The sequence below is a fragment of the Coenobita brevimanus genome, chromosome 101 (genome assembly GCF_032717465.1).
Source record: "Coenobita brevimanus isolate Jiangsu-jjx chromosome 101, ASM3271746v2, whole genome shotgun sequence".
Lineage (NCBI taxonomy): Eukaryota > Metazoa > Arthropoda > Malacostraca > Decapoda > Coenobitidae > Coenobita > Coenobita brevimanus.
Window position 1 is genome coordinate 10,596,019 of NC_137054.1, and position 26,765 is coordinate 10,622,783.

Below are 26,765 nucleotides of genomic sequence, written 5' to 3' on the forward strand. Positions count from 1 at the left end.
TTCACTTGCCATTCTCCTCATTACCTCCGCAAAGTAGGACGGAGGTTATGTATTCGCATTGTTTGTGTACAAGATAATCTGAAAAAGTTTTTATCGGATTTCAATGAAATCTGGAGGACAGGTGGGCAGTGGGTCAAAAAATTGTTGATCATATTTTGAGGTGAATTCGGATGCTGGAATAAATCATAAATTTTATTGGCACTGGCGGAAGAACAGGATCTCTGAGCTTGTGTAACAGGACGGATTAAGACTGTAAAAGTATCTGATTATGTGAGACCGTAAAAATATTTACCCGGTAGGATACAGGAATTACAGCAATAAATCATAAATTTTATTGGCGTTGGCGAAGGTATGCGCTCTGTATTTTCCAGATCTCTTCTGTCTTTTTTCCTACCTTCTTCCTCTCGTTCTCTTCTCCCCTCTCTCTTTCCTCGGTCCTCTTTTCTTTTTAAACCTAAAATTCCTATCTCCTCTCCCTTCTGTCCCCTCCTTTTTTTTTTCCCCTCCATTTTTATCTTCCTTTCCTTCATTTATTTTCCCCTCCCTCTCCTTTCCCTTCTCCCCCATTTCTCCTTCCCTCTTCTTCCACCATACCCCTTCTCTCTGTTGTCTTTCCTCGTTCTCTCCAATCTTCTCCCCCTCCTCCGTCCGTCATCTCGTCGACTCGCTGAACAGTCCATCTACCTGGCTATCCTCCCTTCCTCCTCCTCCTCTCTGACTTTTCTTCCCACCCCCTTCATCATTCCTCCCACCAAATTCTCCTCTTCCTTTTATCTACTGCCCTCCTGCTTATTTTCTAAGCCTGTTCTTCTTTTTTTTTTTCTCCCTTATACTTCCGCCTGTTTTCTCCCCCCCCCCCTGTCTCTCTCACACTCACTCTCTCTCATGTATGAAATATATATAGATAGATAGATAGATAGATATTCAATCTCTTAGTCTCGCTCACATCCTCTTCCTCCTGTATTCCCTCCTCTTCAATTTTTGTTTCCCAGTCCTCTCTTTACCCCCTCCCGCCCCACGCCCTCCCTCCCTCCCCCTCGTCCTCTCTCCCTCCACCCCCTCGTCTTATCTTAACTCCATCTCTAGCCAACTTCTTCCCAATGTTTTACTGTGCTTTTTACCACACTAATTTCTCTTCCTGCCTCCATTCCCTCTCAATTATTACTTCTCTCTTTTATCCCCCACTCTCTTCATTCTTCTCTTACTTTCTTATTACATTACAAAACCAAAATTTTCCACTTAGACATAGCCTCTCTCTCTCTCTCTCTGAAGAAAAAATCTAACACACACACACACACACACACACACACACACACACACACACACGACAGGAAACAAATGTGTGGTAGATAAGAAAAGTGCTAATCTTCATCATTATCGTCATCATTACAGGATGTCTAAAAAATATTAACACTTACATGAAACTAATATTTTTAATGGAACAGAACTGGCAATACACGAAACCATTATATATATATATATATATATATATATATATATATATATATATATATATATATATATATATATATATATATATATATATATACGGTATACATGCATAGCTTCAGAGTCAAACAGTTCGCCCTTTTTTTTCACTGTGTTCTCATCTCACTGTCCTTTCAATCAATTGCAAATACGCTTAATATAAGTACTGTATTTTCCGAGCGTGTGTTAATATATACCTTATATGTTTATGGCTACCTGTATTTTCATCGTCATTATGTTCATCACCACCATCATTATTTTCATCATCACCATTATCATCGTACCATAACTAATGGCCTACTCCCATTGAATGGCATGAGTAACATCTAGAAAAAGGAAAATTGATAAAAAAATTAAACTAAGATAAAAAATGGGCCACACCATAATATACAGTACTAATCATTCAAGCATTCGAACAAAACTTTAATATACACGTAAAATAAATGATCAGTGGTGAAGTGGTGTAAGTCCCCCTAGAACACTGTGATATACCATCGATGCAGCGAAACTGAGGTGGATTACGTTGATATAATAAGCGGAGTAGAAACCCAAGTGTTCGCTAATGTCAAACAGCAAGGAAAGTCTGACGTCTGTATTACGAAAACTTAATATAGGAAGGTGTAGACTTGCCCTTGATTGATGACGGTCTGCTTCAAAACACCCGTGAGGAGAGGAAAAGGTTAAACTGCATTCCACTTTACACCACGAAATCAGCAGCGAGGGAGAATGGTCAAAGTTCTGCTGTTTTCTGAGATGTATTTCCCTCTTGATGTAAGAAATTTTGGGTTCCCCTTCGTGATTTTAGTTTTAATAGATGCAGAAGTACTACGTGTGGGAGTTTTAGGGCCCTTCTTTTTATGTTAATGTGCTTGGTGTGGTGTGGTGAGGGAAGGTGATTTTGTGTGGTGTTATGTGAGAGGTGTGGTGTGGTGTGACGTGATGCAATGTGGGAAGGTGATTTTGTGTGGCGTCATGTGAGAGGGTGGTGTGGTGTGGTGTGGGAAGGTGAGTTTGTGTGATATTATGTGAGAGGGCGGTGTGATGTGGTGTAGTGTGGTGTGATGCGGCTTCGTTAAAGCTGCTAAAATCTATGGACATAATACCCCGTGTTAAGAAATCGAAGGCGAGAAAGAGACGGACAGAGCCGCTCCTAGAAATGTTCGCGCATCCAAAAATACGGCCATTAGAAACACTATCTCTAAAACAACTTAATTTACACACAATTATATTTTCCTACCATTAGTACTGCTACCATTATATTTGACCTCATTCTCAGTACACTGCCTCACTCTCCCCTCACTCTCAGCCCTTTACCTCATTCTATTCTCACTTTCAGCACTTTACTTCACAGCACCCTCACTCAACACTCTACCTCATTCTACCCTCATTCGCAGTAGCCTACCTCACTCTACCCTCACTCAGCACTCTACCGTCAGTCTCAGCACTCTACCTCACTCTACCCTCATTCTCAAAACCCTACCCTCACCCACGCACTCGCTAAGTCACGTCTGTTCTTTTATGGTCTGCCACGTGAGACAGGGCTGAACAGTTTTCTTTCTTTGGCTGTGATCTTTTTTTCCGAATGGGGTTGTTCAGAGAGAAAGCCTGCTCGCCTCATTAACCCCCACATTACTAAGACAGTCGAGTTTGGCTTATACATACACACTCTCTCTCTCTCTCTCTCTCTCTCTCTCTCTCTCTCTCTCTCTCTCTCTCTCTCTCTCTCATATTGAAGGGATATTTGCACATTCTCTTGTATAATGAGTAATATTGTCTAGTGGAGGGTAGATTAAACCAGGAAAAGTCTATGTAACAGTGAAGGCGTTGAGAGGAAACCAGCCTGCCTCATTAATTCTCTATACTTCTACGTGTCTTGTTTTTTTTTATCCCCTCATCCTTTCTCATCGTCACAATGCTGTCTTCTTTCACTTGATAATCCTCCCCCCCCCAAAAAAAAAAAAAAAATGGGATCCCGTGAATACGATGACGTCTTTAGTATATTCTTGGAACCATCAGACGACTATATTCTGCTTAGGGACGGACATCTGGCTGTGGAGGGATTGACAGAGACTGCTTGTAACCCCTCCTTAGCAAAATCTCTCTCTATAACTGAATAAAACAGCTGAATAACATAATCTTTACGTCGCACAAGCCAAAGGAAAAATAGTGAATGAGTTAACCTTCAGAAACACAGACGAAGGGTTTTGATGCCGCCATGTCGGTGCAAATAATCGTGTCTTTTTCATCAACGTTGGAAATTAAATAAAATGGCACGGTACAGGATGCCATGTAGTGTGAGGTACAAAATTAGCACCTTGTACCGACGACGTCACTTTTACTTATTTTCATTTATTTATTTTTTTCTTTATTCATGGCTGGTATCAAAGGAATTATCTTAGGTTCAGAGAGCACCCTCGTAGTGCAAGAGTGAGTGAGGGCTATATCAGACTCTTTCACTTCAGGGTGTTCTCTCTCTCTCTCTCTCTCTCTCTCTCTCTACTTTTTTGCTTTCTCCTTTTCCTGCCGTCTCAGTATTCTGCTTAAGGATAATTACCTATACCGCATTTAACATACCTTGCCAAATATCCCTAACCCCTTTTGAATCGGTTGATGGTCGAGTTTAATCACACTGGAGAGTCAGCTTAACCAGTAACCAAGGAGACGCCTTTGTGCCACATAACTAAGGACCATTTTTTTCACATAACCAAGATTAGATATTCAAGTCGTAGAAGTGACCTTGTTCCATCAGGTGTGAGCAAACCGGCTATCGTGGAACTCCCCTCCCTCTCTTACAGTACTAAATAGGACACGTGAAGAGAATGCAAGGAGAATGAGAGACTGACCAGGAGAGAGTATGAGTGAGGTGGAAGGGCGGGAGGGGAGACCGATGATGATATGGAGGGATGGGATGGAGAGGTATATGATGGAGTGGGGTTTGAGTTGGAGATAGAGCAGCCTGATTGCGGAAGACAGGGTGACATGGAACCAAGTCTTTGTGGCCATCCCGCCCGAGATTAAGGCGTCTGGATATTGATAAACTGACAGTGTTACCTGAATTTTGGTGTGCTGAGTCCCTGCCTATGGGTTGGGTATTTCCTTGGCCATCTTGGGCTTCGTGCCGGCAGTCTGAAAGATAACAGGGAAAACTAATAGACGCGTCATAGCCTACACACAAATGTAAGAAAAAACGGGGGGAAGGTGAAGAATATGAATGATATACAAATACTCATGAAAAAGGTGTAAATAAACAAGCATATAAATTTAGAAAGCTGATATAAAAAATGAAAGAAAATAAAAGAGACAGAAAATAAAATGAAGGAGCATATAAACCAAATACAGATATACATGGGAACAAATGAATGTGGTGAACCATATAATTCAAACACAGATTTACACACACACACAAAAAAAAAAAGGAAAAGGAAAAGAAAAAGAAGCTTATAAATGATGTGCTGATGTTAAAGAACAAGGATTGAATGGGGAGGAGATGGAAGAGTTGCCGGATGATGATGAGGATGATGATGACAAACGAGGAGGAGGAGGAGGATACCGACAATAAGGAGATAAAGGAAAAACACGAAGATGATAAAGATTATGATGATGATAATGATGAAAATGATGATAATGATAAAATAACGTAAAGAAATATTTAAAATCATACAAGTTTGGGTTCACATTTTTTTTTTTTTTTTTTACTGCTGAGGTGATCTGGTTTAGTTACAGGTGAGTGTTGCAAGAGTCAAGGTTAAAGGCCAAGGTTTATCCCCAGATATCAGGTATAATTCCCTCTCTCTCTCTTTCTCTCTCTCTCTCTCTCTCTCTCTCTCTCTCTCTCAGTGATGCAATTCAGTCGCAATTAAAAGTTCTTCTACAAAGACTCACGCAAGTATGTCAAAGCTCAGAAATCTTACAAAATAAACAAGCAAAAAAAGAAAAAAACGTAAATTAAAAATAAATAATTAAATGTAATACTTCGGAGAAGAGGGAGGGATTTGAGATGTTTGTATTATCCGGCGGTGGACCTGACCGGTTAAATCGGTGCCACTGCAGGAAGGCGTCCCTCTCCAGCATCAAGACGGAATACAAACGGTAAGATATTGCACGGCAGGAGACAGAGAGGAGGAGTGAGGGTACGAGGGAGGAAAAGGGGTAGAGCAGGAGAGAGATGATAAGTTGGCAGAGAGAGGAGAATGAGAGACGGAGGTAGAGAGAGGAAAGAGTGAGATGCAAGAAAAGAAAAGGGGGGGGTGCAGGAGAGAGGAGATGGGGGTGCAAGAGTACAAGGGGAGTACAAAGGAACGCAAACAGCAACAGATCTGTCGGTCCTTTGGTGGCTGTTTCGTATAGGGAAGGTTATAACTAACAAAACTAATCTATCAACTAGAGACGAGGATAGAAAAGCAGGAAGGCTCCCCCCCTCCACTCACCAAACCCTCCAGCCGAAGCCGGCAAGAAACAGTGAGAAGAACCACCATGCAACATGAAAAAAAAACTGTAATGGAAATTTCATAGGAAAGAGGAAAAGGAAATTTTCTTCTACACTATCTACCTGAAACGGAGAGCAACATTAAGTCAGCAATATTTATCGATTTTGTTCTGCAGTTGTATCTTCCAGGCTCTGAAAAAGAAAAAAAAGGAAATACACCATAGAAATGTGTCATTCAGGAGTGAACATACTTAGCTGGGGGCCAAATGACAGATACCTAACCAAAAGATTTTTAAAGGTTAGTACTGTATCACAGTTTACTACATTTAAGGGCAATGTGTTTCATATATTTACAACTCTGTTAAAGAAAAAAAAATGCTTAGCTTCATGTGACTGAAATAGTTTGCCACTAATTTTATGCCCATTACCTCTAGTATAATATGAGCGATCAACAGTGAAATATTTATCAACAGCTGTATTATCGTGTCCTTCAAATAGTTTGAATGTTTGAATTAAATATCCTCGTAACCTCCGTTTAGTTAGAGTAAAGAGATTCAGGGCTCCTAAATGTTCCTCGTACGGATTATATCACAATCTAGGTATCACCTTTGTCATCCTTCACTGTACTCTCAAATTTCTCCATATCCTTTTTATAATACGGTGACCAAACCTGAACGCAATACTGCAAGTGCAGGGGTACTAAGGAATTAAATAAAGTGAGGACGATATTATCGGATTTATATTCAAATGCTCTACCTATGAGTTCAATCAATTTATTTATTTATTGTTTTTTTTTACAGCGTGTGTATATTGTCTGCTTGGTTTCAAATAATTTGTTATTATAACTCCTAAGTCTTTTCCATTGTTTACACTATCAAGTTGGACAATATTCACGTTATAAAACTAGCTGTTACATTTTTATTGTCATTGTTTAGGACTTTACATTAATTAATATTGGAATTCATTTGCCATGTTTAGGCCTAGTTAAACGGTTGATCAAGGAGGGGAGGCTGGGAAGAAGCGAGTGGGGAGAAGCAATAAAGAGTATTTTGGACAAAGAAAATGGATATATAAGGGAAAGAGAGGAGGAAAAAACACAGAGATGATGGAGGGGGATTATTAAAGAGGGAAGAAAGGAAGGACAGAGGAAGGAGGGGAAGGAATGGGAGAGAGGACAGGGAGAAACAGAGGGAGGAAGGGCAAGAGAGAGAGAGAGAGAGAGAGAGAGAGAGAGAGAGAGAGAGAGAATGTGATAAAGGGAAAGGAGTAAGATGAGACAGAGGGGAGGAGAAATGAGAGAGACGGAAAGACAAGAGCTCAGAGAGAGGAACGGAGGAGAGATGAGTGGGAGGGAAGAGGGAGCCATGCGAGAGAGAAGAGGGAGACATGAGACAGAAGGAAGGGGTAGAGACGAAAGAAGATGAAGAAGGGGTTCAAAGACGGTTGTGAGGGCTGGTTAGGTAGGGGGGGGGGTTATGATGGTAAGAAGTTGGGGGGGGGGTTATGACGGCGAGAGGTCGGGGGGCGGGGGTATGACGGTGAGAGGGATTGAGGTACGTGGAGGGAAGAGAGTGAGAGTGGGAGGCAGGAGTGAGGCAGGAGAGGAGAGGGGGTTAAGTTTGAGGGAGTAGAGATTGAGGGAAGTGTGAAGGGTGAGGGAGACGTGGTAGAGAGAGAGGAACGGGAGGAAAGGTTGAAGGAAGAAGAGAAGAATAAAGGCGTGAAGGATTGGGAAGGATGCCAGGGAGGGAGGGGATTGTAGGAGAGGGAAAAGGTAGGATAAAAAAGTAATAAGAAGGAGGGGAGAACGTGGCGTGGAATGAAGGGACTAGAGAGTGGCACGGGGAGAAGAGGAGAGGGAAAAGTGAGGAAGGATGAAAATGAGTGATGAAGGTAGAAAGAAGTGAGGGAGATGAGAAAGGGTGAGGAAGGATGGAGGGATGATGGGGAAAGTGAGGACTGGTGAGGAAGAGAAGGGTATGAGAGGATGAGGAAGAGAAGTGGAAGGTGGGGAGAGGAGGGGAGAGACAGGCAGATAGGAAGGAAGGGGCAAATGGAAAGGGAGGGGAGAGGAGTGAGGTGAGAGGCAGACAAGTGGGGAAGGGGATGAGAGTGGGAGGGTAAGGCAGACAGGGGAGAAGGGGAGAGGGGCAGCGATGGACTAAGAGGAGGGAGGAGGGAAATTGGAGAGGATGGGAAGGAGGTAGAGAATGAACGGGGTGACTGGGGAAGGAGACAGCGAAGGAGTAATAAGGGGCAGAGGAGTGACGGATAGGAGGGGAGGAGGGGAGAAGAGGGGAAAGGAGGAGAGAAGAGGAAAGGAAGGAGGAGAGAAACTGACAGGCAGCAAGGGGAAAGGAGGGGACAGAGAGGAGGGAAGCAGCCGGGAAGGGGAAAGATGGGAAAAGGAGAGAGGAAGGAAAGCAAGACAAGAAAAGGAAGAGACGGGAGGAACAGACAGGTAGGGAAGGGATGAGATGGAAGGAGAGGAGAGCGGGAAGGGGAAAGGAAAAGAATAAGAGGAGGGGGGGGAGATGCAGACAGCTCTGGAGGAGAGAGGAGAGAAGGGAGGGAGGGGGACAGGAAAGGAATAAGAGGAGGAAGGGGGAGAAGCAGACAGGTAAGGAGGAGAGAGGAGGGGCGGGGAGAAGAGAGGGAGGGGGACAGGAGAGGAATAAGAGGAAGACGGGGAGGGGGAAAAGCAGACAGGTGGAGAGGGTTGAGATGGGTAGGAGAGAGGGGTGGGGGTGACGACAAGGGCACCTCACCCCCACCCCCCTAACCCCCTTCCCCCCACCGGCCTCACCCTGCTGATTTATTTCCATATTTTGTACATTAGGCCCACTGACTCTCCTCCACCACCACCACCACCTCTACCACCACCAGCCGCTGCTCCTCACTTACACATATACACATACACACACATACTTACACATATACACAAACGCATACACACACAGAGATATATACGCACATCCATAAATACACATATGCATAAGCTTATAAATACACACTCACCCACATACATACATACACGCACAATCACATGCATACACAAAATATTCAATCCCAAATGCACACATTGATAATATAAATACGTTCACACATTCATATACATCCATACACACACACATACAGTACATACATACATACATACATACACACACTATTATATACTCGTACAATATGCATACACCCATACAAAATCATCCAAATACACATACATACACACACAAACAACCACATACAAACGCACACAAGGTACACATCCACCCACAACAATACATGCTCAGGTGCTCATAGGTCCCGCTGATTTACACATCTCGCTAACGTATGTGCATTGATACACATACACTCATACGTACACGCACATGCACACACACACAGTACAAATGCACATACACACGCAAACGCACACACACACACACACACACACACACACACACACACACACACACACACACACACATTTATATACGACCGCGCACACAGACACAAACTGCACACATAAATACATACACTGTTACTCTCACCTTGACTCTCTCTCTCTCTCTCTCTCTCTCTCTCTCTCACACACACACACACACACACACACACACACACACACACACACACACACACAAACACACACACACACACACAGGTATCTGAACATGGGTTGAACATATAAACAAACCACCACTAACCTACAACATACATAAACAAACACAAACATACATAGGAATATTGAGTCACTCTACACACACACACACACACACACACACACACACACACACACACACACACACACACAAGTATACAGTAAGGACACAGACTCGCGTTCTAGGAAGTCAGCAAGATTTGAGAGCCGTAAAAAAAAAAAAAAAAAAAAAGGCATTACAAATGGAGTTGTATGTTGGTGGTGGTGGTGGTGGTGGTGGTGTGGTGATGATGTGGTAAAAATGTGGTGGGGAGGTGCTGCTGGTGTGATGATGGTGATGTAAATTAATGACGGCTGTGGTGGTGTAATGGTGGTGATAGTGGTGTTGTATATTAGCGAAGCCTGCGGTGGTGTGATGTGGTATGGTGAGGTGTTGTGGTGGTGATAAGGTGGTACTGTGGTGGAGTGGTGTGGTGTGGTGGTGGAGTTTTAGTTTAGTGATGAGGGTAATGATATGGGGAAAATGTGGTGATTAGGTGGTGTTGCTGGAAGAGTGGTGTAGTGTGGTGTGGTGAAAATGAAGTGGTGGTGGTGATGGCTTGAGGATGTGATGTGGGTGTGGTAGGATGTGGTGAGAGTATGGTGATATCGGTGTGGTGTAGTTGGCGTAGTGTGGTGGTGATATAGTGTAGTGATGTGTAGCGTGGCAAAGTTGTGAGAAAGTGGTTTGTGGTGGTGGTATAGTAAGGTTGGGTGTGGTGCAGTGTGGTGAAGTAGTAGTGATGAAAAATGTACTGTGGTCGGGAACGGAATGTGGTGAGGAAGTAGCGAGGATAATGGTGTGCCCCTGTAGTGATGATGGGAAGAGGATGGTGACTTGCTTAAAATGTGGTGGAATGGTAGTGGTGTGGTAGAGGTGTGGTGGAGATGAAATTGTGGCCGCCCGATAGCAGTCTAATGGGAGTGGAGAGGTGGTGTGTGGTGGTGGTGTGGAAGTAATGTTAGTGGTGATGGTGAGGTAGCAATGGTAGTAGTAGTAGTAGTAGTGGTGATGGTGGTGGTAGTGGTGGTGTGGTTGTAGATTGAGTTATGGTGATGGTGGTGATGGTTGCGGTAGTGGTGGTAGAGACGTGGTATGGCTATGTTAATGGTTTGGTTGTGGTAGTGGTAGTGGATGACGTGGTATGGCTGTGGTGATGGTGTGGTTGTGGTGGTAGTGGTAGTGGATGACGTGGTATGGCTGTGGTGATGGTGTGGTTGTGGTGGTGGTAGTGGTGGTGGATGACGTGGTATGGCTGTGGTGATGGTGTGGTTGTGGTGGTGGTAGTGGTGGTGGATGATGTGGTATGGCTGTGGTGATGGTGTGGTTGTGGTGGTGGTAGTGGTGGTGGATGATGTGGTATGGCTGTGGTGATGGTGTGGATGGTGTGGTTGTCGGGGTGGTGTGGTTGCAATGTGACTGCTGTGACGGTGATGGTGGGATGGTGTGGCTGTACTAATGGTGTGCTAGGGTGGTGGTGGTAGTGGTGTGGTTGTAAAGATGGTGGCAGTGATGATGATGACGTGGTGGTGGTGGTAGTGGCGGTGCAATAGTACTGTAGTACCAGAGGGGTCTGAGACGGCTTTCGTAACCTCCCTGCACTATTAGGAAGTTTTAATGGTTGAATAATATCGTATGGTGGCGCAAGAATATGGATCGTACTCTGGGTGGTAAAAGTGGCGTTTGCTTTGCATATTTCACCTTAATATTCTCATCTACAATGCTCATACTGTTTGCATTACTAACACATTGTAAGGATACTGAGGTGCATGGTATAGTACAGAACAAATCACTATGGAAGAAGTGAGACGGAACATTAAACTATCAGGAAGATTTACCGCTGTGACGCGATTGCTGAAGGCTTTATCTAACCGCTTCAGTTTGAAATTTTTTTCTTAAGCTGCACAAAATCGTAAGCACACAGCAAGAAATGAGTGGTCATTCCTTCAAACTCAAGCACCCAGTAACACACACAGGACAAACAAACATCATCATCATCATCATCATCATTATCATCAATTTCCTGATTTTTTTTTTTTTCCTTTTTGACCCAAGGAGGCAAAATAAACCATGAAAAAAAACTCCACTTGCTCTTAAAATAAATATAAATGAATTAACACAAAAAAGAAACCACTAGGCAACGACCTCCACTCAGTGTTAAAATAAACGATAATGTAGATAACGTCACATAAAAATAATATTCATGCATTATTCGAGAAACAGATATGCAAATAGGGAGAGGGGCAGGAATTAATCACTACTAAAGCAAGATAAAACGAAAAATGACTGCAAAAATTAGTCAAAGAAGTATTCGTCATGGGATGGCTTTTAGATCTTTTTTGCACAATGAATAAACATGAATATGAAAAAGTTGACGGGAAAAATCAGTCAGAAAGTTTTCATCAGAAGTCTGCATTTAGATATCATCTGTATCGTGAATAAACATAAATAAAATGTGGAAAACACACACACACACACACACACACACACACACACACACACACACACACACACACACACACACACACACACACACACACACACACACACAGATCAGAGAGTCTACGGTCATTATGTTGACTCCACTTTTCGCTCTTCCACTCCCATCTCTCACAGTCCATTACAAAAGTCAACACAGCAATCACAATAACTAGTTTTTCACACGTACTATGGCATCTGATCTGTCCATTCTGACTTGGGCGATAGAAACTCTGCTGTTTTTTATGCCTTAAAAACTTAATTTTTCCATCTTTTAATCTCTTGAATCCCATGACATATTCTTGAGTCTGTTCCGGATTATTTCCCGATTGTTATTCAGCTTTTAACGAAACTGGTAGCTGTGGGAGAATCAATGGAGACTTTATATCCTCTTGTTCTCAAAATGCATCACTCTAAGCTGAACAAAAAGGGCCACTGGACTGAAGTGGCTAATTCGACACAACATTCCAATGCCCATTCCCTTACCTACAACAGTCAACTCGGTTCTTTATCATCTCGTTTTCTCGTCATGTCTTTTGGAAAGGGTGAATCCCCCGAGCTAGGACCAATAGACGATTTAGCTCTGTAGGGATGTCTCTTGGAAAGGCCACATTACTTTTATTGCCAAATTAGCTTTACACAGATTAGGTGTGATGAACAGATTCCGTTCAAGCTTAAAAACTCCACTCATCTGCTGACTCTGTAAACGAGCCTCGATCCCCTATGTGTGGACTGCTGCATGCAGCTCACGCGTAGGGGTCTCTCTACAGAAACATTTCTAGACGAGGTGAGTCGAAGGCTTTTTTCGCTTCAACTCTTCCTCGCTCACTAAGTCTTCAGCTTCTCTCTCTCTCTCTCTCTCTCTCTCTCTCTCTCTCTCTCTCTCTCTTTTCACTGCAGTGTTGCATCTCCTTTTACTGCTACTACTTTGGTCACTGCGCTTCTGAACTCTGTTTGCAACCCTCATCGATTATGGCGGTCATGCGGCATCCACCTAGCTGCAAAGTCTTACCTTTTTTCCTTCTACCCAAGTGTCGAGTGCAAGAGTTGACTGGTACTCTTAGTCTTCAGTTTGTGTAACCGGTCGGTTCTATGTCTTCCACATTTTGTCTTTCCCACTCTTTATGACTTCCAGTCTTGAAATGCAATGTCGCCAGACATCTCGAAATGAACAGAAACTGATTTTGGCTACTTTACGTTTATCTACTTTCTTCGTTCAACATTCTTACGAAGGAATAAGTTTTGCAGGCGACATAGGCCAAAGGGATGCATAAGTGCTATTTTAATAACAAGATCGTCTTTCATTTGAACTACTAGATAAATTTCAGCCCATGCAGCATTGCCTGGCTCATGAGAAAGCAGGATCATCTCGGGATACATTTTGTCCCAGTGTCATAAACATTAGTCTACTCAGTGATAAACTCTTCAGTAAGATGATGCATTTTTTAATTCATCTTTGCTATAGCCAGTTCACTATATTCACATATGGAAAGACGCACTCTGGCTATAGGATTAGACAAAATATCAGTAACCATTGCCAGCCAAGGATGCCATATGTATTACACTATACTATATTACATTACATTATAATTTCTTCACCATAGAAAACTTCTCTCATAGTGAATAGGCTAAAAGGAGAAATATAAAAAGTTTAACGGGCTACACAAATTACAATCCCATTCGGCAACACAAAAGAGTTCTTTCAGTCCGAGGACATTATCTTTATTATTTTCTTGATATCTTCAGAGTATATTAAGCTTCAGCAAGACTTTTCTGAAATGAGATTAAAAATAGCCCTCATCAATACCTTCACTGGTACAGAACCGTCCTAAGTTCTATAAAATCGTTCCTGACTATAAAGAAAAGACATCACTGTAATGCTAGAGCTAATTTAAGCGTGCTGAAAAATCCGTCACAGAGAGAGAGAGAGAGAGAGAGAGAGAGAGAGAGAGAGAGAAGTGGGGGGGGGGTTACTGAGGTGAAAGGAAGCCAAGGTCGGGGTCAGAGGCAGGGGTGCGGATGATATAGTGTTGTCCCCTCGGCGTTCACCAATGCAACAGCCGCTGGGAATGGCAACCCCTTCCCTACGCTGACATTTTGTGGTCTCTTCTTCCTACCTCCGGACGATTTTATTCAACTTATGACAAGCCCCTCGTAGTGAAAAAGTTAACCCCTATATTACAATGGCGCGTGATTAGTATTGTAATCCTGTTTCCCTCATTTATACTTAGCAAATAAGAGATTCCTTCGTCTTTGAATAGCTAGATTTAGCGTTTATTAACCGCTTACTTCTTGGTTACCCTCCTAACCTGAATAAAACCATCTTGTAACAGCAAAAATTTAATATGACACTTGGGCTGAAGGGATTAATGGATAACGCACAATCTTTAGCTCTCGAAAGAAAAAAAAAAGTGGGAGGGCTGTCTGAATACAGTAAATAACACGCCATTGTAGTGAAGAGGCGAACACTTCCGGAGGGTGACGCCTTTTCTACTATGCTCTAGCTGCCGACTAGTGATTTTGCACTAGTCACGGGAAACACGGCAGTGAGGACTGAAAAACGAAAATGAAAACAGTCTACATTTACCTCACTAATAATGACGTCTGTTTCTTTATACAGGGTGACCCCTAAAGCATTACCAATCGTGTTTCTCAAAAAAGTAAATATCCAATAAATAAATAAATAAAGCTCAGCACTTTTGGGGGGCCACCCAGTACCTGCTACCGCCTGACGCTTCTACCCAGTGAAGTATAAAAGAGAGCATTTACCCCTTCGGTACGATGACAAGATTTCTATTCTGTTTTAGCAGCCGACAAGTGAAGCGATTACAGACATGATATCACAGTGACCTTCGTTTCTATTTCATTCTTGTTATCAGCAGATCCCGTTCATGTTTATAAGTAGAGGTGGAATAAATTATCTTCCTTAGCAAAAATCTCCAGCAACCCCTTGAATATGATGCTTTTTATAAACTCTCCTTATTGCCACAACGCGATTATATTACTTTACAGGTTCAGATCCTCTTGTGCAGAAACGTTTCATACGATTGCATGATGTTGAGATCTACGAGGAGGAGGAAAGGTAGGCAGGGGGTGATTTGGTGAAGGGAGAGGTGGAACAGGAAGCTGGTGGGGGAGGGGGTGAGAGAGGCAGCGCAGGGGATGTGCGAGAGTGATAAGGTGGTGGGGGAGGAGAGTGGTGAGGCGAAGATGGTGGAAGGGGGTAAGAGAGGTGGTGAAATAAATGTGTGAGAGGGATAAGGTGGGGGGAGGCGACAGAAACTGAGGAGTGTGTGGGGGGGAGGGGGTAAGAGACGGCGAAGTGATAGGGAAGAGATGGGGACGAGGAGGCAGTTGGAAGGGACAGAGTGGAAGGGTGATGTGTGGAGAGAGAGTGGAAGGGTGACGTGGGGAGAGAGTAGAAGGGACGTGTGGAGAGTGGAAGGGTGATGTGTGGACAGAGAGTGGAATGGTGATGTGTGGGGAGAGAGTGGAAGGGTGATGTGTGGGAAGAGAGTGGAAGGGTGATGTGTGGGGAGAGAGTGGAAGGGTGATGTGTGGGGAGAGAGTGGAAGGGTGATGTGTGGGGAGAGAGTGGAAGGGTGATGTGTGGAGAGAGAGTGGAAGGGTGATGTGTGGGGAGAGTGGAAGGGTGATGTGTGGACAGAGAGTGGAATGGTGATGTGTGGGGAGAGAGTGGAATGGTGATGTGTGGGGAGAGAGTGGAAGGGTGATGTGTGGGGAGAGAGTGGAAGGGTGATGTGTGGACAGAGTGGAATGGTGATGTGTGGGGAGAGAGTGGAAGGGTGATGTGTGGGGAGAGAGTGGAAGGGTGATGTGTGGGGAGAGTGGAAGGGTGATGTGTGGGGAGAGAGTGGAAGGGAGATGTGTGGAGAGAGAGTGGAAGGGTGATGTGTGGAGAGAGAGTGGAAGGGTGATGTGTGGGGACATAGTGGAAGGGCGATGTGTGGGGAAGCAGTGGAAGAGGATCCAAGGGAGTGGAGAGATGGCGAGGGGCAGGCTGGCAAGTCGGTGGGGACAGAGAGGGGCAAGGGTATGTGTGAGGGGTACAGAAAATGGGGGTGTGGAAAGCAGAGGGTGGGAGGACGAGAGGGTAGTGAGGGAGAGGAGGTGAGCTGCTTTGCACATAAACAACTCTCCTGATTGCAGCTGCCAGATAAGAAAAAAAAAATGTCAGTTTTGTCCACCAGCCAGAGTGCAATACCTCGTGTGCTACTGTAGGTCAGGGCAAAAAGGAATTGAAGAGTGGTTAGGACTTTTTACGCAAATTATGTGTAATTTAATTCAGGTAATTTAAAATGTCTGTTGGATTCAAGGTTACAATAATAAAAAAAAATGTTAGTTTAGTCGTACAGCTGGAGTGCAATACCTCGTGTGCTGCTGTAGGTCAGGTTAGAATGGATTCTGATATTGGCCAGGTGAACTTCTTTTAAACCAGTTATCTAATTAGTGTCTTAGGTGCCAGTGGGAGGATAAAAAAAAAAAATTAGTTCTCTCCTGCAGCTGGAGTGCAATATTTCCTTTGCTACTGTAGGTCAGGGTGAAAGTGAAGTGTGGTTCGTCTCTCGTAAGTCGAATGAGTTCGACCAGTGATAGCAAAATAAATACAAAATACTTTCTTGGACCGAAGGGATTAAGTGGCTCAAGAAACTTTATAAATAGGAATTTTACAATCAGATATCTCTCCAAATTCAAACTGTCTGGAGGTGGCACGAATGAAAACGAAAAAAATGAACCTTTTTGACTGAACACAATATCTCGCGCGACACTGTAAGCAGGGTGGATAGAACTTTAGAATGTTAAGAAGATTGTTATAATATGGGGGGAGGGGGTCTCTTCCAAACTGTGTGAAATTATTTGGTGGTAAGCAATATAAAAATAACAAGTGTTCTTCTTGTTACACAGCCTCAGTATTGGATGACTGGGAATTTGCGACTGTATAGGGAGCTTCATAACCCTTTAGGGAGTCTCTGGTGTGTGTAATCGTCTGACAGTAGCAAGAATATAACAGGAAAATATATCAATCTGTCCAACAACCGGAGTAAATATTGCGTGCTCTACTGTAGGTCAGGATGACTGGGACTTTAAGAAGCAGGTACGAGGCAGCAAAAATAAAATACAAGAAAAATAATACTGCGTCTCTTACAGCTTGCGTACGGTGTGGAATGAAATATGAGATAGGTTAGGGAACACTTCAACTGCCCATCCCCACAATCAGGGATCTTTCCTAAGCCGAGTAGTATTCTCTGGTGGCGTCGGGCTATAGACAAATAGATAGATAGACCAACAATCTATAATGCCGTGCGTTGGGACCCTACGTCCAGTCAAGGTCACTATATTTCCTGAAGGGGTCAGGGGTTATGGAATCGAAGCACACACAAGCAAATAATTAGTGCATACACACACACACACACACACACACACACACACACACACACACACACACACACACACACACACACTATATATATATATATATATATATATATATATATATATATATATAAATTTGCAATTAAACAGTAAATAATAATACAAGGCAAATACAAAAAATATATAAAATGTTGCTTTTAGAAGAATGAATGACAGAGGTATAATAATAAAAATGTCATCTTCCAATAAAAAAAAAAAAAAAACGTGCATTAGAATGTGACCCTGGAACAGCAAATAAACAGTATTAAAACCAATGGCAAACAAAGAGAAGATAAAAATATGTGCTAAGACAGCAAATAATATACCGACAAAAAATTATCGAAATTAACAACTTCAAAATCAGGAGGAAAGGAATGAAGAAAAAACAGAAACAATGAGCAACATGATACAACCTTAATAAATAAATAAACAATATATAGTAAAAACACAGTAAAAAAAAACAAAGAAAAACAATACTATATTAGGAATCGAATAAAAAATGCATATAACTCCCCTCCCCCCACTCCCACCGCCCAGAAAGACAAAGAACAGCTCCGCGAGCCGCACGTACCGCAACCATACTCATCATCCCAACACATAAAAAAGAAAAAAGTCCTTCATCTCTGGACATACCCCTGAGACATATCCGAGACATACCCCAGATGTACACCACACGCACCTCAAACACATCCTAGACAAGCCCAAGGCCCAATTCTGTGGGCTTTGGACAAGCCCCTGTGGCTGCGGCAAAAAGCGGGCGTCTGTAAAGCTCTACGGCTGTAACTTGCCAATCTTCATCCTTCCAAAAGATACAATTACTCAGTGAGTGAGTGAGAGAGTGAGCGAGTGTGTGACACAATCACTGACACATACTGGATTTGGCCTCCCCCGTGGGTGCGGCAAAAAAAATATATAAATAAAAAAAAAATAAGAAACTCAGGAAAAACACGAACGCTCATAAACAATATTTTATATATATATATATATATATATATATATATATATATATATATATATATAAATAATATACATATATATTATATATATAAATAAATAATATATATATATATATATATATATATATATATATATCATCATCATCATCATCAGCCGTTTGAGTATCCACTGCAGGACCGGCCTATCTCGACCGAAGTCGGGACGATACAGCCAATGTATCTCTACCAAGTGGCTTAGGCTGTCTAGCAGAGATTGTATGTAGGGTGAGAAGTGCTTGTAAGTGTAACTGTAGTGCTGGCGTGGCTTTGGATGTGTGTGTAGTCTGTGAACCAAGTGTAATCGACCCGCGGAAGCCGACTGGGTGCAAGCATACTTGACAGTAAGCGACACTGGTTCAACCACAGCACCCCTTGTGTCCGCCAAAGTAGTACGTGGCCGGGTGAACACTCCCAAAGTTTATTACCCTGGCGGGGCGCGAACCCTTGTTCACCTGTGTACGAAAACGCACACTCTACCACTGTACCACAGAGGCGCTCTCTCTCTCTCTCTCTCTCTCTCTCTCTATGCATGTATATGTATATACACAGACATATAAATATACATATTCATATACATACATACAAGCATAATATATATATATATATATATATATATATATATATATATATATATATATATATAGACAGTGTCACTAGAGTACAAAGGAAAAAGAAAAAAAATATATATTCAAATTATGATTTCATAGAGTGTCTATAAAAAATAAAATGTATAAATATAAATTATGATCTCACACACACAGGCACACGACGGGCGGAGGTGGCGGGTGGCGTGATTTACTTAGGCCGGGAATGTTTGTTCTCGTTATGCCGTTTTGTGGTGGCGGGAAGCCGGCCTGATATATTGGGTAGGAGACACTGGGCCCCCTCACAACTCACTGACCCTCACACTCCTGCCAGTCTGTGTGTGTGTGTGTGTGTGTGTGTGTGTGTGTGTGTGTGTGTGTGTGTGTGTGTGTGTGTGTGTGTGTGTGTGTGTGTGTGTGTGTGTGTGTGTGTGTGTGTGTGTGTGTGTGTGTGTGTGTGTGTGTGTGTGTGTGTGTGTGTGTGTGTGTGTGTGTGTGTGTGTGTGTGTGTGTGTGTGTGTGTGTGTGTGTGTGTGTGTGTGTGTGTGTGTGTGTGTGTGTGTGTGTGTGTGTGTGTGTGTGTGTGTGTGTGTGTGTGTGTGTGTGTGTGTGTGTGTGTGTGTGTGTGTGTGTGTGTGTGTGTGTGTGTGTGTGTGTGTGTGTGTGTGTGTGTGTGTGTGTGTGTGTGTGTGTGTGTGTGTGTGTGTGTGTGTGTGTGTGTGTGTGTGTGTGTGTGTGTGTGTGTGTGTGTGTGTGTGTGTGTGTGTGTGTGTGTGTGTGTGTGTGTGTGTGTGTGTGTGTGTGTGTGTGTGTGTGTGTGTGTGTGTGTGTGTGTGTGTGTGTGTGTGTGTGTGTGTGTGTGTGTGTGTGTGTGTGTGTGTGTGTGTGTGTGTGTGTGTGTGTGTGTGTGTGTGTGTGTGTGTGTGTGTGTGTGTGTGTGTGTGTGTGTGTGTGTGTGTGTGTGTGTGTGTGTGTGTGTGTGTGTGTGTGTGTGTGTGTGTGTGTGTGTGTGTGTGTGTGTGTGTGTGTGTGTGTGTGTGTGTGTGTGTGTGTGTGTGTGTGTGTGTGTGTGTGTGTGTGTGTGTGTGTGTGTGTGTGTGTGTGTGTGTGTGTGTGTGTGTGTGTGTGTGTGTGTGTGTGTGTGTGTGTGTGTGTGTGTGTGTGTGTGTGTGTGTGTGTGTGTTTTACCTTCTCCCTGTCTCTCTCACCTTTACCTCCTTCCCTCTTTGCCTCTACATTATCCTCGCCTTACCTCACTTTCTTCACCACTCCCTGCCCTGTGCACTCACATTATCCCGACTCCACCTGTCCCTCAAACTCCCTGTCTCACCTGTTCTACGCTCTCAACCTCACACACTCCATTCCTCATCATCCTGCCTTCTCTCTCTTTGCTTCGTCTGTCCCTGCATCACTTTCCCCTTCGCCTCATCTATCCCTGCCTCACATCTTCTACATTCTCCCTGCCTCACCTGTCCCACATCCTCTGCCTACCACCCTCCCTGCCGCCCCTGCCGTCTTGTCGGTGCTAGGCAGTCGGGCTGATATACTGGGGAGGAGAAACTGGGGCCGCCCACAACTCAATGCAGTCACACGGTTCCTGGCGGTCTGCCCCACCTGCCCCTGCTTCACCTGTCTTTGTCTCACCTGGCTTTGACTTCCATGTCCCTGCCTCACCTGACCCTGCCTCACACGTCCCTGTTTCACCTGTCCTTAATTGCTGCCTCGGACACTCCCTGCCTCACCACTCATGTCCCCGCCCTAATTCCCTGCCTATCCCGTCCAAAGTTCCCTACCTCACCTACCGCTGCTTCACATGTTTTTTAAAGTTCTTGCACCACTCCTTTCCTGTTCAGACTCATGCCTCCCCTCCCGGACGCTTTCCTTGTCTCAGTTCTGTGTATTACCCCCCGCCCCCCACCGCCTCTGCAGCCTCGCCTCGTTCTGTCCCAATACCACACTTCCCGGCATTATTTTCTCAGCTGTCTCACCACACCCTACCTCACTCAACAGTCACACTTTGTCTTACTTCCCTTTTATCACTTTCACCTCACCTCACCTACCCCCATATCCATCTCAGACACATTCCCTTCTTTCCATCTCTTTCCCTCCCCTCCCCTCTCCTCTCCTCTCCGCAACACCAGACAAACTCCCTGCATAGCTCTCCCTTTCAGTCTCTGTCCTCCCTGCCTCCCCTCAACTTCTCTCCCAAGCACACTCCTTCCCCTTCTCTCTCCTCTCTGATACACACTTTTCTCCCCTTCCTGAACAGTTCTCCCTTGCATCACGCCCTCCCCACCTTGCCTCCCCCCTCTCTATTTAATTCCTTCCTCCCCCCTCTCTCTCCCTCCTCCCTGTCTCCTCCTTCTCCGACCCGACTAAACACATGTCCCCTACTTTCATCCCTTCGTTGCGAGTGAAGTATGACTGCCTCTCCTGTCACTTCCCTCACCCCCCACTCCCTCACCTCCCTCTCCCCCAACATCCTCCACTCCCCTCCCCCTCACATCCTGAATTCCCCCACCTCGCCACACCTATCACCGCTCAGCTGACCACACACCCTCACCAGGATTAAACCTTAGGCAGCAACATAATACCAAACAATTTTACTCGTCACTTGAAAACTTCTCGAGATCTGCGTTAAAAAGGAGTGAGAAAAAAAATGCTACGGGAACATTTACCATATAGTATTAGTGAAGGTCCTTTTTGAGTACTTGGTAACCCAAAGACCGAGTGGCATTCCGACAGCACGACTGGCACCATTCAAGGACGTAGCACCTCTTATTAGGCGATTTATTTTGTCTACCATATGGTATCAATCGCTCAGGTTATCCATACCTTTTTAATAAGGACAAGGTTTTTATCACTAACATACAAGAGGATATTACGGTGCAAAAGGCAAAGTTTGTTGCTGAGGAACAGGCACTGCAAAATCTTGAAAACCACTTGGCATACAACTCACTATTCCATCAGCCAAAGGACGTCTATCTTCTTGCTCCCCATTAATTTTTTTTTTTTTCTACTTAGGGGAGATTTATTGTACTGAAGGGCTTAGTAACTTTTGTATCCTATCCATGTACTGTAATTGTAAAACTCACCCTTAAGCTGGAAAAAAAATCCAGAGCAAGAATATAATCTAAACAATACGACATCGTAGTAAAGCGGTTCTCTCTCTCTCTCTCTCCCTTCCTAATCCGTCCAGCCCTGGGTCCTCATTTTCATTGGTTTAGGAGGCTCCCTGGCACCTCGTCCATACCAGTTCACTTCTGGATATGACACCCTAATGCTCGTATATTTTTTGTGTCCTTTATGAATTCTACTTCTACATACACGAAGACATACAGTAACGTGCAAGAGAATAATAAGGTGAAATTGGCAAAAATATAATAGTTACGAGGTGTTAAAAGAATTACAAGGCTCTTAAGCTGACGAGAATAACAGCCTTGTCTTTTTCTGCCACTGTCCCCTCACTCGTACTACGCCCCTCTCCTCCCCATTTTCTTCCCTAGAGCATAGCATGAGCCGTGAAAGCGTTGTGGTGTTGCGTAATGAGATGAGGGTGTTGCGTATTGAGATGAGGGTGTTGCGTATTGAGATGAGGGTGTTGCGTATTGAGATGAGGACGGTGGTGTGCGTACTCTATTGCCCACCCACCGCCCAAGCACTGGCCACATTCACTCAACCGTTACCGACACACGTTACGGAACACACATCTAGACACTCAGATATGCACACAAATTCGTACACATTGATGCTCACACACGGGCACAAATTTTAACTATTTCTCTTCTCTCTCTCTCTCTCTCTCTCTCTCTCTCTCTCTCTCTCTCTCTCATATATCAAGTTAAACCTGTGGGAGCCCGCAGACTGGTGGTGTTTATATTTATTCATTTACATTAATTCTCTGCTTTCGTATCCAGCCTCCTTTAATTTAACTGGCACTAAAATATGTCCCCCTGGCTGGCTTTGAACACCCCCCTCCCTCACCCCCAGCCAACAGAAGCCTGGCCCTTTCTTGCCTCGGTCATGTCCTTCTTGCTTCGCCCATGTTCTTCTTGACCTGTGCGGCCCTGGTTCGCTATTCACAAACTTCCTTCTTACGCTCGAGTTGTGGGATTCTTGGCTCAGCATCCATAAACTTCCTTAAGCGCATGTTGTTTTGAGGATTCTTTGAGCTTGAGTTGTGTGTAAGATGGATTTGTTTGATCTTGTATTCACTCTTACGATTACCAAATACAGCATACCCTAAAGAGTGAATGTTAAAGCGATTAAAAAAAAAAAAAAACGAAGAGCTATAGTAAACCTAATCATGCCTAACTGATTTGGAGAACTCGTTTATCCTGAAAATTGGTTAGAGATAAAAAGAAACTATTCCCGAAAACTGTTAACTGTTATGGAGGCTTCTTTATCTTGGAAACTGGGTAAGATAAATGTAGGAAAGACAGCGATTTCCGATAAGAGTCAGCTGGGATGAAGACTTGTTGATCCTGCAGACTGGAGAGCCACTTCACTACACTAACGTCGTTTTTTCTTCTTACCTCGGGACAATTTTGTTTAATCTTCGGGAAACCGATCGCAGTAAAGGAGTTAGAGACAATGCCCTTTAAATGTTTCCAGTACGAAAGATCTCCACAGTGCAAAATAAAATCGTCTGGGCGCAACCCCAAAAAAAAACAAAAAAAAAAAAAAAAGACGTCGCCTGACTGAAGGGTCAAGTCTCCCGTAGTCGGATAACTACTGTATTGTACTTTATTCCAGCTAAGGCCAGACGATTTTCATTCAGCTGAAAGTGGAGTCATAATAACCTGAGTTAGATAATACTTCCATCGTTATTCCTCTCACATCCGGAACTACTTTGGTATTTTATTCAGCCGTCATAACAGTCTGGATGTTAATATTGGTACACTCCAGGTAAAGCCAGACGATTTTTTATTCACCGATAGTAAGTCTCAAGAGCCTGAGAGAGAGATAAGACGCTTTATAAATACTTGCCAATCCAGGGCGAAGATCATTGCCTTGTGTATAGAGGGTCCGGTCAATGGAGGCTTATCAGTCCACTTTTATTAATGTGCTCCAGCCTTTTCTTTGCACACCTATCCTTCAATAGCGGGCCCGAAATAAGTGTGTGTGTATATATATATATATATATATATATATATATATATATATATATATATATATATATATATACACTGTGTGTGTGTGTGTGAGTACGGTTTGCGTATATGTGTGATCCTACTGTACTGTGTGCGTGAGTATGCTGGTATATGCAGTGTGTATCCATGTGGACTGGTATTTACATGTAATCGTGTGCATGTAAGTGTGCACGTCTGTGTATCGTGTGCGTCGACATGTGAAAGCACGGTGTGTGTATTGTGCGATGTGGCGGGTTGGGGTCGCAGTCTGATCTAGATTGATGTAGGGTGACAGCCAGGGTGAGGACCTGCGGCTACAGTCTGCTGGAATTAGAAGGCTCCCTCCTACCCCTTCCTTAGCAGTTAGTTTAGCTGCTCAGCATATGAAACCTAAGTGTATACTGTGTACATATAAATGTTATACGTGCCTCAGTTTTTAAAGGCTCCCTACCATCCCTTCCCTAGCAGTCTGCCTATCATTCTGACACCTTACAATTCTCCACTAAGTTTTTTTTTTGTGCGATTTATTCCTATTAAAATAATGCTCCCTATCATCCCTTCCTTAGTGGTTTGCTTAACATATTACTTGCTACTTTTCTGTACAGGTTGACAAGTATTATATATATTTACTTATAATTGCAAGGCTCCCTACTACCTGTTTCTTGGTCGTATATGTATATAACACTTTGGTATTTCGTTTATATGTTCTTGAATTATTTTTAAAGTTTATTTATATTAAAAGGCTCCTTATTGCACCTTTTTCTTAGTTATTATACGTATTACACCAATTTATTCTCCTACGGTTTATGTTTACAGTATTACGTAATCTTTTATATACTAGAAGGATCCATAAACACTTTCTGAGCAGTTATTTTGCACATTATTATTTATCTGTTCGCGTATGCTATTTCCGTTCTTTTAACAATATCAGAAGGTTCCTGTCACCTCTCCCTAGGCAGCTTATTTTACTTATTACACCAATTATTCAGACTTTCAAAAATTACCACATGCCAAAACATAAACAAGAAAGGGGTGCTAGCTAAGGAGTCAGGAAGAGAGGCAAGGTAGTGTCCTAAACCAATGCTGTCAGTGTTTTTGCTATCACCCACACCATCCTGCATTTATACCCGCCCTATTCAGTGTGTGTGTGTGTGTGTGTGTGTGTGTGTGTGTGTGTGTGTGTGTGTGTGTGTGTGTGTGTGTGTGTGTGTGTGTGTGTGTGTGTGTGTGTGTGTGTGTGTGTGTGTGTGTGTGTGTGTGTGTGTGTGTGTGTGTGTGTGTGTGTGTGTGTGTGTGTGTGTGTGTGTGTGTGTGTGTGTGTGTGTGTGTGTGTGTGTGTGTGTGTGTGTGTGTGTGTGTGTGTGTGTGTGTGTGTGTGTGTGTGTGTGTGTGTGTGTGTGTGTGTGTGTGTGTGTGTGTGTGTGTGTGTGTGTGTGTGTGTGTGTGTGTGTGTGTGTGTGTGTGTGTGTGTGTGTGTGTGTGTGTGTGTGTGTGTGTGTGTGTGTGTGTGTGTGTGTGTGTGTGTGTGTGTGTGTGTGTGTGTGTGTGTGTGTGTGTGTGTGTGTGTGTGTGTGTGTGTGTGTGTGAGAGAGAGAGAGAGAGAGAGAGACTGTATCTTTTTATCTTCTATTTTTCTTTATTTTCCTGTACGCCTGCTTGAGCCTCTGTGATGTTAATACAGGTGGCGCTGGTGCTGGTTAGTGGCCCCATCTCGCTGACAAATATTCTGACGTACAGCGGGAGCCTCTGGGGGAGCACCGCTGGATTTAGAAACGGAATAATGCACACGTCCAATTTCTTAGGCTACACGGCGTTCACGTGGACCCACACAATATGCATAATAGAGATACTGGGACACGTGAAGCGCCCCAGCCAGCTTCTTTCTCTGTGCCTCCCCTCCCCTCCCTTCCCCTCTCATTCTCTCCCCTCCCCTCGCATTCTCTCCTGTCCCTCTCTCCACCCCCCCTCAAGCATCTTTCGGCGGTATCAAAAATATTTTATAAAAGACGTCATCACTGTGAAAAGGTTAAATGAGGCAGCTTCTCCATCTCTCTTAAAGTGAATGAAGTCCTCTGGCAGTAGCGGGAGTAAAATAAACAATACATCGTGTTTAGCTTATCACAGGCTGAGAGACAGTCATAAACTTTATTCTGGCTAACATCAAACTAATTCAGCTGAAGGTGACCTTGACCAAAAATAAATAAATAAATAAATAAATAAAAATACTCTCTTGTTTCTCTCACTGCCCCTGCCCCGCCCAGCTTAACCCTCCCAGTACAAGGCATCTCTCTTAAGCTGAAAAATATCGTCCGAAGGTAGCAAGAGCAAGATACAAAAGAGCCATCGTACTGAAGGGAGACAGTCCGTGCCCTGTCCAGCTTACGAATATATATATGCTGCTGCCGACTGTACCCAGTAGCAGCGTTGGGTCAGCAGGCTTGAGTCGGCACCATGTTGCCCTCAGAGGTGCTGGGGCCGTATTCACAAACATTATAAAGTTCAAGCTGTGTACAAGAGTGTTTGTTTTCTTCACTCATACGGCTGCCAAA

At 43.7% G+C, this 26,765-nt stretch overlaps 1 protein-coding gene across 1 annotated transcript in view; it reads right to left on the bottom strand.

Annotated features, from left to right (window-relative positions):
* The window catches only part of LOC145414861 (uncharacterized), a 265,294-nt gene that overhangs the window by 57,742 nt on the left and 180,787 nt on the right, over positions 1-26,765 (bottom strand). Inside the window, exon 2 of the mRNA XM_080284284.1 lies at positions 4,540-4,634. The gene's annotated coding sequence lies outside the window, so the exon portion shown is untranslated. The remainder of the gene's footprint in view (positions 1-4,539; positions 4,635-26,765) is intronic.